Raw genomic sequence first — 12469 nt, 5'->3', positions numbered from 1 at the left:
CATTCCCGACATTCCCAATGTCTAAAACCCGTCCCCAAAATACTAACATACTAAGTTGTGATTTCTACTGAGCCAAACGCCGCGTTCCAAAATACCGGACACCGGAAATGCGAAATATAAAAGCTACTGATAACATACTCATGCATATCTGAATTCCATAAATATCCATAATAAATTATTTAAATGGCTATAAATAATTTCATGATTAAACATAAACAACTGCTAATTTCCAAATTAACTAAGCGGGCTTTACAACTATCCCCCCCTTAAAAGGATTTCGTCCCCGAAATCTAACCTGAATAACTCTGGATATTGAGCTCTCATATCTGACTCTAGCTCCCAGGTGGCTTCTTCCACCTTACCGTTTCTCCAGAGAACCTTGACCAATGCTATGGTCTTATTCCGAAGGACTTTATCCTTTCTATCCAGGATCTGCACTGGCTGTTCCTCATATGACATGTCTGGCTGAAGCTGAAGACTCTCATAACTGAGTATATGAGAGGGGTCTGAAACGTATTTTCTCAACATTGAGACATGGAATACGTTGTGCACTGCTGATAAGGCTGGAGGCAATGCTAACCGATATGCCACTTGACCTATTTTCTCGAGAATCTCGAAAGGTCCAGTAAATCTAGGGCATAACTTGCCTCTTTTCCCGAAACGTTTAATCCCCTTCATCGGAGACACTCGCAAAAACACATGGTCCCCTACTCGGAACTCAACATTTCTAGGTTCGGATCTGCGTAACTCTTCTGTCTGCTCTGTGAGGCAAGCATTCTAGCTTTTATTTTCTCTATTGCCTCATTGGTCCGCTGAACTGACTCTGGACCTAAATATTTCCTCTCCCCTGTCTCATCCCAGTGGATAGGGGATCTGCACTTCCTACCGTACAACAGTTCATAGGGAGCCATCCCTATCGTACTCTGATAACTGTTGTTGTAAGAGAACTCTATCAACGGTAGATATTTACTCCATGAACCCTCAAAGTCCATAACACAGGCTCTCAGCATATCCTCCAATATCTCAATTGTCCTTTCGGACTGACCATCTGTCTGAGGATGAAATGCTGTACTGAATTTTAGCTTCGTACCCATTGCCCGTTGCAAACTCTGCCAAAATTTGGAGGTGAATTTCGGATCCCTGTCCGAAACTATAGATTTCGGTACCCCGTGAAGTCTCACTATCTCCCTGACATATAACTCTGCCAACTGATCCACTGAAAATGTCGTTCTAACCGGCAGAAAATGAGCAGATTTCGTAAATCGGTCCACCACTACCCAGATGGAATCATACATACCCGTGGTCCTAGGTAACCCGACCACAAAATCCATAGTAATATCCTCCCATTTCCATTCTGGTAGGGTTAGAGGCTGCAACAACCCTGCTGGTCTCTGATGTTCAGCCTTGATCTGCTGACACGTGAGGCATCTCGATACGAATTCTACCAAATTCTTCTTCATACCGTTCCACCAGAAATACGGTTTCAAATCTTGGTACATCTTGGTGGTGCCGGGATGCAGAGAATATGGAGTAGAATGAGCCTCCTCAAAGATCTCGTTTCTCAATTCCACACTGTTCGGAACACAAACCCTGGCTTTATACAAAAGCATCCCACTATCTGACACTGAAAAGTCTTTGGCTTGACCAGCCAATACCTCATCTCGGATTTTCACTAACTCCGGATCTGTCGTCTGAGCAACCTTTATTCTTTCTAACAGGTCAGATTGCAGCATCAAGTTGTGAAGCTGACCTACCACAAACTCAATGCTGGATCTAACCATGTCCTCTGCTAGCTGAGGTGAGATCTGAACCATGCTAGCTACTTGCCCGGGACCCTTTCTGCTCAGGGCATCGGCCACTACATTGGCTTTTCCGGGATGATAGAGGATCTCACAATCATAATCCTTCACTAATTCCAACCAACGCCTTTGTCTCATGTTCAAATCTTTCTGAGTAAAGAAATACTTGAGACTCTTATGGTCGGTATAGATCTCACACTTCTCTCCATACAGGTAATGCCGCCAAATCTTCAGTGCAAAAACCACTGCGGCTAATTCTAAATCATGAGTCGGGTATCGCTGTTCATAATCCTTTAACTGACGGGAGGCATAAGCGATAACCCGATCGGCTTGCATCAATACGCACCCCAAACCCTGTTTGGATGCGTCACAGTAGACTACGAACTTCTCCTCGTCCGAAGGCAAAGCTAGTACTGGAGCAGTAATCAATCTCTGCTTCAGCTCCTGGAAGCTAGCTTCACATTTATCTGACCAGATAAATCGCTGATTCTTCTTTGTAAGCTCGGTTAGGGGCATTGAAATTTTGGAGAACCCCTCCACGAACCTACGGTAGTACCCAGCTAATCCCAAGAAGCTTCTGATCTGCCGTCCTTGTCTTCGGTCTCGGCCAATCCCTGACGGATTCAATCTTCCCGGGATCCACCTTGATCCCATCTTTACTCACAATGTGCCCTAGGAAGGACACCTGAGACAACCAGAACTCACATTTCTTGAACTTGGCGTAGAGCTTATGTTCTCGAAGTCGTTGCAGTACCATCTGAAGATGTAACTCATGCTCCTCTTCTGATTGAGAGTACACGAGGATGTCGTCGATAAACACAATCACACAGATATCGAGGAAATCCTTGAATACTCTATTCATCGTGTCCATGAATGCTGCAGGAGCATTGGTTAGTCCGAATGACATAACCAGAAACTCGTAGTGTCCATACCTAGTGCGGAAAGCCGTCTTTGGAATGTCCTCCTCTCAGATTCTCAACTGATGATAACCCGAACGGAGATCAATCTTAGAAAAGACCGTCTTCCCCTGAAGCTGATCGAACAAGTCATCGATCCTAGGTAGTGGATATTTATTCTTCACCGTTAGCTTGTTCAACTCTCTGTACTCGATGCACATCCTCATAGATCCATCCTTCTTCTTCACGAACAAAACCGGGGCTCCCCAAGGTGACACACTGGGCCGAATGAACCCTATGTCAAGCAACCCTTGGAGCTGAATCTTTAATTCCTTAAGTTCAGCTGGAGCCATCCTATACGGGGCTTTGGAAACCGGATCCACCCACAGTGCCAAGTCAATCACGAAGTCAATCTCCCGCTGAGGTGGTAACCCTGGAAGTTCTTCGGGAAAAACGTCCAAAAATTCCCGAACCACTCTGATGTCCTCTGGCCGAATGGTGTCTGGCCGAGTGGTGTCCACCACCACAGCCAGAAACCCTAAGCAACCACCGTGCAATAATTCTCTCGTTGACATAGCCGAGATCACCGGGATCCGAGATCCCTGAACCGAACCCACAAACACGAACGGTTCTTCACTTTCCGGTTGGAAGACCACCATCTTCCTCTTGCAGTCAATGCTCGCCGAATATTTAGATAGGAAATCCATTCCTAAAATAATATCGAATTCGACTAAGCTCATCTCTATCAGATCAGCGCTTAATTCTCTACCATCTATCCTGATCGGCATAGACCTAATCCACCTATTGGAGATAACCAATTCTCCGCCAGGTAACAGGGTTCCAAACCCTGATTCATATCTATCAAAGGGTCTACCCAACTTACTAAAGATTCTGGCCGCCACATAAGAATGTGTAGCCCCAGAATCAAACAGCACTAAATAAAGCGAGTTGTTAATAAAAATCTGACCTGTAACAACTGATGGGCTGGCATCTGCATCAGCCTGCGTGATAGCGAACACCCTGGCTGGAGTGGGTATCGCGGGAGCTCTCGGTGCCTCTGGCCGGAGCTGGGGACATTCCCTCTTAAAGTGTCCGGGCATGCCACAATGAAAGCATCCCTGCCCCTTGCACTCACCCCGATGATGCCTCTTGCAGCTAGGGCACTCGGGATAGGAGAATCGGGTCTCATTACCACCAGGACGACTCCCTCTGTTCTGGTTCCCTCGGAACCTCTTGTTCTGACTCGAGCCGCCGGAAGCAGTGGGTGCCCTCTTCCTCTGATCAATGGCCGAACCACTACTCCTCCTGCTGAAGCCTGATGCAGGAGGGGTAGGAGCTCCGCCACTAACCGGAGTACTGGCTGATTCTGACATACACCCCACTGCGCCCTCAGCTCGCAGTGCCTTCTCCACCATCTGAGCATAGGTGGTGCTGTCGTCTGTGGTAATCATCAGGTCATGCCTGATCTTGGGATTCAACCCGTCCAGATACTTCTCCTTTCTGCTGAAGTCGGTCGGCACAATTCCTGAGGCTAACCTCGCCAACCGATCAAACTGAGTAGTATACTCAGTGACGCTCATGTTCTCCCGCTGGGTCAGGTGAACGAACTCTTTCCTCTTGGCGCTTCTGACCGCCTCGTTGTAATATTTCGCATTAAAGAGTTCCTGAAACCTTTCCCAGGTCATGGTGGTGACGTCGTGAATCTGAGACACCATGTCCCACCATACCAGGGCATCCTCCTGGAACTGAAATGTGGCGCACACCACTCTGTCGTTACCGGTGACACCCATGAAGTTCAAGATTCTGGTGATCACCGTCGCCCTTTGCTCGGCTGTCGATACATCTGGACCTCCCAGGAATACGGAGGTGCTTGCTTCCGAGCGCTCATACAATGGTTCCAATCTATGGGCCGCCACCACTATCTCGGCACAGGCGGCGAGGGCGAGTGCCGTGGAACTACGGGCCGGGCTGCGGGAGCACCTGCTCGTCTCAACCTCGGATCTCGAGGTCTTGTTCTTCGATCCGGGCTTGCATCTCCGCTAACCGTAACTCCCAATTCGGGGCTCCACGATCGGGCAGGGGAGCCTGGGCAGCCTGTGGCGGGTTCTCATCACCCCGGCCACGAGCCCTGCCTCCGGGACCTCTGCCTCGGCCCCTAGCAGGTGGGGGAAACTGAGCTCCCTGACCCTGATTCGACCCCACGGAGTTGCCCTGACTCCTGGTAGTCCGCCTGGCGTCCATCTAGTTAGAACCGCCTGCGAAACCAAGAGTTGGCATATCAGGTCGTATTCAAGGCGAGCTTACTAATGCCGCTTAATTTGGAAATTAGAAATGAAACATGCGCCTATTCTACTATCAGGCTACTAACATGCTTCCTAACAGGCTTTTCTTTTTCATAACTGAATAAAATAAACTACTAAAGCAATAAAGGCTTACTGAACCGTGAACCGAGCTAACTGCTGATGATGATTGTACATGTCGTGACGATCTTCGGAAGACAACACAGCGGCTACGATACCAAATTGTAACACCCTAACTATCTTAGGCGTATTACGTGATTTTTAAACGTACTGTGCAGCTCGTTGCTAATCAACGAGGTTTATGGAAAAACGTGATTAATTAAAATTTTGCTTTTTCATTGAAAACTTATAAACCATTTTACAAAAGTCTCGGGATCCCGATTTATAAAATATTTACAAATGTTTTAACTGATTAACTTTTACATCAAAATGAAAGTCGTCTAACGACAGTTACAAAAATCTCAGCCGTGCTGTCCCGAGGATCGTACGCTCCAGGCCTAACCGCCCCGACATGTACAATCTCATATGCTCGGTCACGGTCCATCAGCTACAGCCTTGCCTTTACCTACACATGAACGTAAACTGTGAGTCGACAGACTCAGTAAGAAAAGCATAATAATATCATACATAAAACTAACTGCCGTGTCCAACACGATACTGAGTCCCGCCATCGCCATGTCCAACATGGTGCCGAGCACTCCGCCATGTCCAACATGGTGCCGAGTTTTGAACGTTCGGGGGACGGTACTATTGACAAGTATCCTCCGATCGGTCGAGCCGGTCATACTCATTCTTGGTCATACTCCAGCTGTACCGACGGGATAGGTCAATAGCACCGAACCACCAACCAAGTGTCGGCTGATCGGTCGAGCCGGTCATACTCCGGCTTGGTCATACTCCGGCTCGTACCGACGTGACAGGGTTGGATGGTTCGAAGCCTAAATACATAACTAATGTAATCTAGCAGGCTTCCTACATGCACGCTAAACATGTAATCTACATATGCATCTTTGTTATACTAATCTTACGTATTCCGATTTCGGGTGTGCGGTCAACCCGAGGAACTGAAGCTGAGCGGCGGATTACTGGCTCCTAAACCATAAAAATCACAACGCTATAAGTGACACGCTAAATCACTTCCCGGGGACTAAAACTCGAAACTAAAAGTTTCCCTATCGATAAAAAGCATGGCAATACCCCTAAAAACCCAAAAACGAGGAAAACTAGGGTTCTGAAAAATCCCCCAACCTACAGCAGGTTGCCCAACCGGAATTCCGGTTCTGGGAAATTCTGAACCCCCATCCGGAATTCCGGATGCTCAACCGGAATTCCGGTTCCTCGCAGGCAGCCAACTAAAAATCTCCTAACTTGACCAATTCAAACCAAATTGGTCCCAAACTTTCCAGACCTGTTCTATATGCCCCAAATAACAATTCAAGAGCATCAAACCTACCCAGAAATCACATAGGCAAAATTCACCATTGGAGCTCAAGCTTTGAGTTCCAAACTCAAGCTTGAGCAAACCACCTAAACAAGCATGCAAACCAACTAAATTCAACTTAAACTAGCATAATATCACTTCTGCAAACTCATAGAAACAACAGCAACATCACAGAACATAATCACAACATTTTCCTTCCAAAATTCATACTTTTGCAAAGAAAACTCAAGGCTTTAACAATCTAACCTACATGCTTCTAACATAGCTTAATTCCTATCAATTTAACATGTTTTAATCCACATAAAATAACCACAGAAAGCAGCAGCAACAACATCCAAAACAACATGCATGCATCATCACTTTTCATCATTTTTTTCAAGAAATTTAAAGAGAAAGAGTTAGAATCACCTACCACAATCAAGAGCTCACAAATTAAGGTTGAATCAAGCTTTGAAAATTGAAGAAAAACCCAGCTTTGCACCCCAAATACCCAGCCGAAAGTGGAGAGGAAAAGGGAGAGAGTTTGAGTGAAATTTCTAAATTTTTCTAAGTGTTTGTTTTGAAAAGTCAAATGGAGAATAAAGTCACTTAATCTCAATTCATTTCAGCCAACATTTAATAAAAATAAACATTAAATTTCCAAATAAAAACTCACATAAGACAAAACACTAATGGGGCAAAAAGACCATTTTGCCCCTCCACCATAAGCCATGAACATCATACTAAAAGGGGTATTTTTGGGACATTCTAAATTCCCGGCCATTCCCGACATTCCCAATGTCTAAAACCCGTCCCCAAAATACTAACATACTAAGTTGTGATTTCTACTGAGCTAAACGCCGCGTTCCAAAATACCGGACACCGGAAATGCGAAATATAAAAGCTACTGATAACATACTCATGCATATCTGAATTCCATAAATATCCATAATAAATTATTTAAATGGCTATAAATAATTTCATGATTAAACATAAACAACTGCTAATTTCCAAATTAACTAAGCGGGCTTTACAAGTGTAGTGAACTGTACCCTCAGCTCGTAGTGCCTTCCCCACCATGTCAGCATAGGTGGTGTTGTCGTCAGTAGTTGTTAGGCTATTTTTAGCCTATGTTTTGGATCTAATTTATGTGCGTTTTTAGCTGTGTTGGGACAGAATTACGCTTGTTTTCTATGTTTTCAGGTTCTTTGGAATAAAAGAGGTCTCGGGTGCAGAAATTCGATAAAAGACGTGCTGAGCCGAAGAAAACACAATTTCTGAGTAATTGTGCATATCTGGCCGCGGCTAAACACAACTTGGCCGCGGCTAGATCTCGAAGGGTTTCAAAGGCACAGTCGCCGCGGCGATGAAGAGTCTCGCCGCGGCCATTTAAGAGTTACAGAGAGACCCCTAATTTGCAATTATCTCGCCGCGGCGAGAGGAAGCTTAGCCGCGGCGAGATCCCGTAGGGACCAGGGGCATTTTCGTCCATCGAACCCTAAATTTTAGTTATAAATAGAAAACTGCGATTGGAAGTCTAGGAGAGCGATCAGAAACCCTAAAATACAGCTGAGAGCGGCAGGAAGAGCACAGAGATTGAAGTGAAGATCCAGAATTCATCCACCAATAGTTCTTTTCTTTATTCCTCTTTAATTTCTTTATGTTGAATATTGCTATAGGAATGGTTATGGATTTGTTTTTGAACTAAATTTCCCATTTAGGGAGGATGATGATTGTTGTTTAATGTTTTGCCTAGTTAATGTTTAATTTCCATTCCTCAATTCTTGTGTGTGAAATTATCTTAATTTGTTCTTAATTTCATGTTTAAGATTGATCACCTTGTGCATGCTCTATCATCTCAATTCGAAATCTGAAAAGTGAGAATTGAGAATGCTAAAATTAAGATAATCGATGTTCTATGTGAAACGAAAGTATTTGCATGACTTATGTGACGAGTAGATTATTACTTAATGCTGATTTCATGTTAGTTTAATTAAGGAATTAATTAGATAACATGTGATTTAGAATCTAGAAGATCTGAAAGGAGCTAGGTTATTTCATAATCTGTCATTCACTCCAAGAATAGGATAGTAATTAAGCATTAACGATTTGGGTAAACAACAACAGGATTCTCCTCCCTATTATCTCATCTTGCTCAACTTTCAATTGTGTTATTAAGTTTTTCTGAATTTCTTTCATATTTTACTGTTTTTAAATCACAATTGCTTTCGATTTGCCGAATAGAATCATAAGTATAATTTAGTGGTATTTAATCCAATTCCCTGTGGGATCGACCTCACCTGTGTGAGATTTACTACTTGATTGCGTATACTTGCGTAGCATTTATAAAATATAGCAACAAGTTTTTGGCGCCGTTGCCGGGGAATTGTTAAAGATTAATATTACATAAAATTATACTAACTTCTACTTTGGTATATTTTCTCTTGCTGATTTTTCTAACCTTTTTCTTGCAATATTTTCTTGATCTATTTCAGGAATCCTAAGTGCATGCGCCGTCAAGGACAAACAGTCATATTACCAGTTGATCCTGAAATCGAGAAAACTTGCAGGAGGAATCGAAAGAACAAGAGGCAAGAAAGAGTTTCAGCAACTGCTGAAACATCAGAAATCATGGCTGCCAATGTGAACAATAATGCTGGAAACAATGGGGGTAATAACAGTAATAATGGAGGTGCCGTGGAAGATCAAGCTAATGGCCGTAGCTTGAGAGATTACATTCTCCCTACTCTGACGGGAGTGCAGTCATGTATCAGGCCACCGGCAGTGGATGCAAACAATTTCGAGATTAAGCCTGCCATCCTTCAAATGGTGCAGTCTTCAGTTCAGTTTGGTGGCCTCCCTTCTGAAGATCCTAATCTGCATCTCTCTAACTTCATGGAACTTTGTGAAACTTTTAAGGTTAATGGAGTTAGCGATGATGCCATTCGACTGAGATTGTTTCCATTCTCGCTCAGAGAACGAGCCAAGAGTTGGTTGAATTCCTTGCCACCTAATTCTATTGCCACCTGGAATGATCTGGCAACAAAATTCTTGTCAAAGTTCTTTCCTCCAGCCAAGTCTGCAAAGCTGAGAGGAGAAATCAATAATTTCTGCCAACAAGATAATGAATCTCTCCATGAGGCTTGGGAGAGGTTTAAAGATCTGATCAGGAGGTGTCCTCATCATGGTATAGAGAAGTGGATGCTGGTTCACAACTTCTACAACGGGCTGGTTGGTAATACTAGAACTCTAATAGATGCAGCAGCGGGCGGAGCTTTTATGAGAAAGAGTGCTAATGAGGCGTATGATCTATTGGAGGAGATGGCTCTAAATAATCAGCAGTGGCCAACTGAAAGGAGTCAATCTAAGAAGGTAGCTGGTGTGTTAGAAGTTGATGCCATCACAAAGTTAACGGCTCAGGTTGAGGCATTGACAAAAATAATTGCAGGGCAAGCTAAACAAGCCCAAATTGTTTGTGAGTTATGTGGAGGAAGTCATCACTTTTTGGAGTGTCAAGCAGATGTGGATGATTTGCCAATGGATGAAGCTAAAGCCATTGGGAATTTTTCACAGAACAACAACAACAACAATTATGGGTTCAACTAGGGTAACAACCGAAGAAATAGTGGGTTCTATCAGCAAAGAAATCAGAACCAACAGTTTAATCAGCAACAAGCCTCTAATGGAAGTTCTACTTTGCAGACAGATTTACTGCTCCAATTTATGACTGAAACTAGATCTTCAATTAAAGACCTGCAGACTCAGATGGGCCAGCTAGCAACTCAGGTAGCAACCCGCCCTCAAGGAAATTTGCCTAGCACAACTGAAGTCAATCCCAAAGAAAACTGCAAGGCAATTACCCTGAGGAGCGGTAAGAAGTATGATGGGCCCGAGTTACCACAACCATTTGAGGTAGATGAAGAAATAAATGCTCAACCAGTGCAAACACCAACACCAACAGCAGAGAAGGCTACTGACAGCCCTGCACAACCACCACAGTCCCCACCGATTAGTATTGATCATCATGTGAAAATACCCTATCCTCAGAGGCTCAGAAAGTCAAGCTTAGACAAGCAGTTCACCAAGTTTCTAGAAGTCTTCAAAAGACTTCACATTAACATTCCTTTTGCTGAAGCTCTAGAGCAGATGCCAAGTTATGTGAAGTTTATGAAGGAAATTTTGTCAAAGAAGACTCTAACTTAAGAGTGTAGCGCTATTTTACAGAAGAAACTCCCGCCAAAACTCAGAGATCCAGGGAGCTTCACTATTCCTTGTACTATTGGAAAAATTGAAGGAATAAATGCACTATGTGATTTGGGAGCCAGTATAAACTTAATGCCTTTGTCAGTGTTTAAAAGACTGCAGCTGGGTGAAGCAAAGCCAACTACTGTAACTCTTCAATTGGAAGATCGATCGCTAGCTCACCCTAGAGGAGTCATTGAGGATGTGTTAGTAAAAGTGGACAAGTTCATCTTTCCAGCTGACTTCATTGTTCTGGATATGGAAGAAGATAGTAATGTTCCTATCATCCTGGGGAGACCTTTCTTGGACACAGGGAAAGCACTAATTGATGTTCAGAAAGGAGAGTTAAAGCTGAGGGTACAAGGAGATGAAGTTGTATTTAATGTGCTCAAAGCAATGACCTACCCTACGGCTAGTGACAACTGTTTTGCAATTGATGTGGTGGACCAGTTGGTGGAAACAAAGACGCATGTTGAAGACCCTCTTAATCTGACTTTGGTACAAGAAGAGGTGGTGGAACAAGACGGTAAGGAAGCTTATGAGTATGCTTTGTGGCTCGACTCTTATGGACCGCTGAATAGAAAATACTATGAAGAGTTAGGAGTCATACCAACAAAGCCTACCCCATCTACTGAAAAGCCTCCCCAACTAGAGTTAAAAGTCCTACCAGAGCATCTCAGGTATGAATATTTGGGAGAAAATAAGACACTTCCTGTTATTGTGGCATCTTCCCTATCTTCTGTAGAGACAGACAAGCTATTACGGGTTCTAAGGAAGCATACAAAAGCCATTGGATGGACTTTAGCAGATATTAAAGGGATCAGCCCTTCAACTGTAATGCATAGAATCTTAATGGAGGAAGGAGTGAAGTCAACCATTGATGCACAACGAAGATTAAATCCACCAATGAAGGAGGTTGTCAGAAAAGAAGTCTTAAAGTGGTTAGATGTCGGGGTAGCGTATCCTATTTCAGATAGTAAATGGGTGAGTCCAGTCCAAGTTGTTCCAAAGAAAGGAGGGATGACGGTGGTGAAGAATGAAAAGAATGAACTCATCCCAACCAGAACTGTCACGGGATGGAGTATTTGCATTGACTACCGGAAACTCAACAAGGCCACAAGAAAAGATCACTTTCCACTCCCATTCATTGATCAGATGTTAGACAAGTTGGCAGGTCAAGAGTACTATTGTTTCCTTGATGGGTACTCAGGGTATCACCAAATAGCTATAGCACCGGAGGATCAAGAGAAAACAACATTCACATGTCCATATGGTACTTTTGCTTTTCGACGAATGCCATTTGGGCTGTGTAATGCTCCAGCAACATTTCAGAGGTGTATGATGGCCATATTTTCAGATTTAATAGAAAAGTGCATCGAGGTGTTCATGGATGATTTTTCAGTGTTTGGTTCATCGTTTGACCAATGTTTAAGCAACTTGGAATTGGTTTTAACAAGGTGTGAAGACTCTAATTTGGTGTTGAACTGGGAAAAGTGCCATTTCATGGTTACAGAAGGAATAGTGCTGGGACACAAAATCTCGAAAGAAGGTATTGAGGTTGACAGAGCCAAAGTATCTACAATTGAGAACTTGCCTCCTCCAGTTTCAGTTAAGGGAGTTCGAAGCTTCTTGGGTCATGCCGGGTTCTATAGAAGATTTATCAAAGACTTCTCCAAGGTTGCCAAACCGCTATCCAATCTTCTCGCTAGTGGAGTACCTTTTGAATTTGGGAAAGATTGTCTTGAAGCATTCCAGATTCTCAAGGAGAAGTTAATCTCAGCACCGATCGTGACTACACCAAACTGGGAATTA

The 12469-nt window shown here is 43.7% G+C and overlaps 1 non-coding gene across 1 annotated transcript; it reads right to left on the bottom strand.

Annotated features, from left to right (window-relative positions):
- Positions 1 to 9499: 9499 nt before the first annotated feature.
- LOC115696116 (small nucleolar RNA R71) lies at positions 9500 to 9606 on the bottom strand. The gene has a single exon (XR_004007711.2). It is a non-coding gene; the product is annotated as a small nucleolar RNA R71 (small nucleolar RNA).
- Between the last annotated feature and the right edge of the window lie 2863 nt (positions 9607 to 12469).

This window comes from Cannabis sativa, chromosome 6 (assembly GCF_029168945.1).
Source record: "Cannabis sativa cultivar Pink pepper isolate KNU-18-1 chromosome 6, ASM2916894v1, whole genome shotgun sequence".
Classification (NCBI taxonomy): Eukaryota; Viridiplantae; Streptophyta; class Magnoliopsida; order Rosales; family Cannabaceae; genus Cannabis; species Cannabis sativa.
Note: the sequence above shows the minus strand (reverse complement) of the source record. Positions and strands in the feature narration are given on the sequence as shown.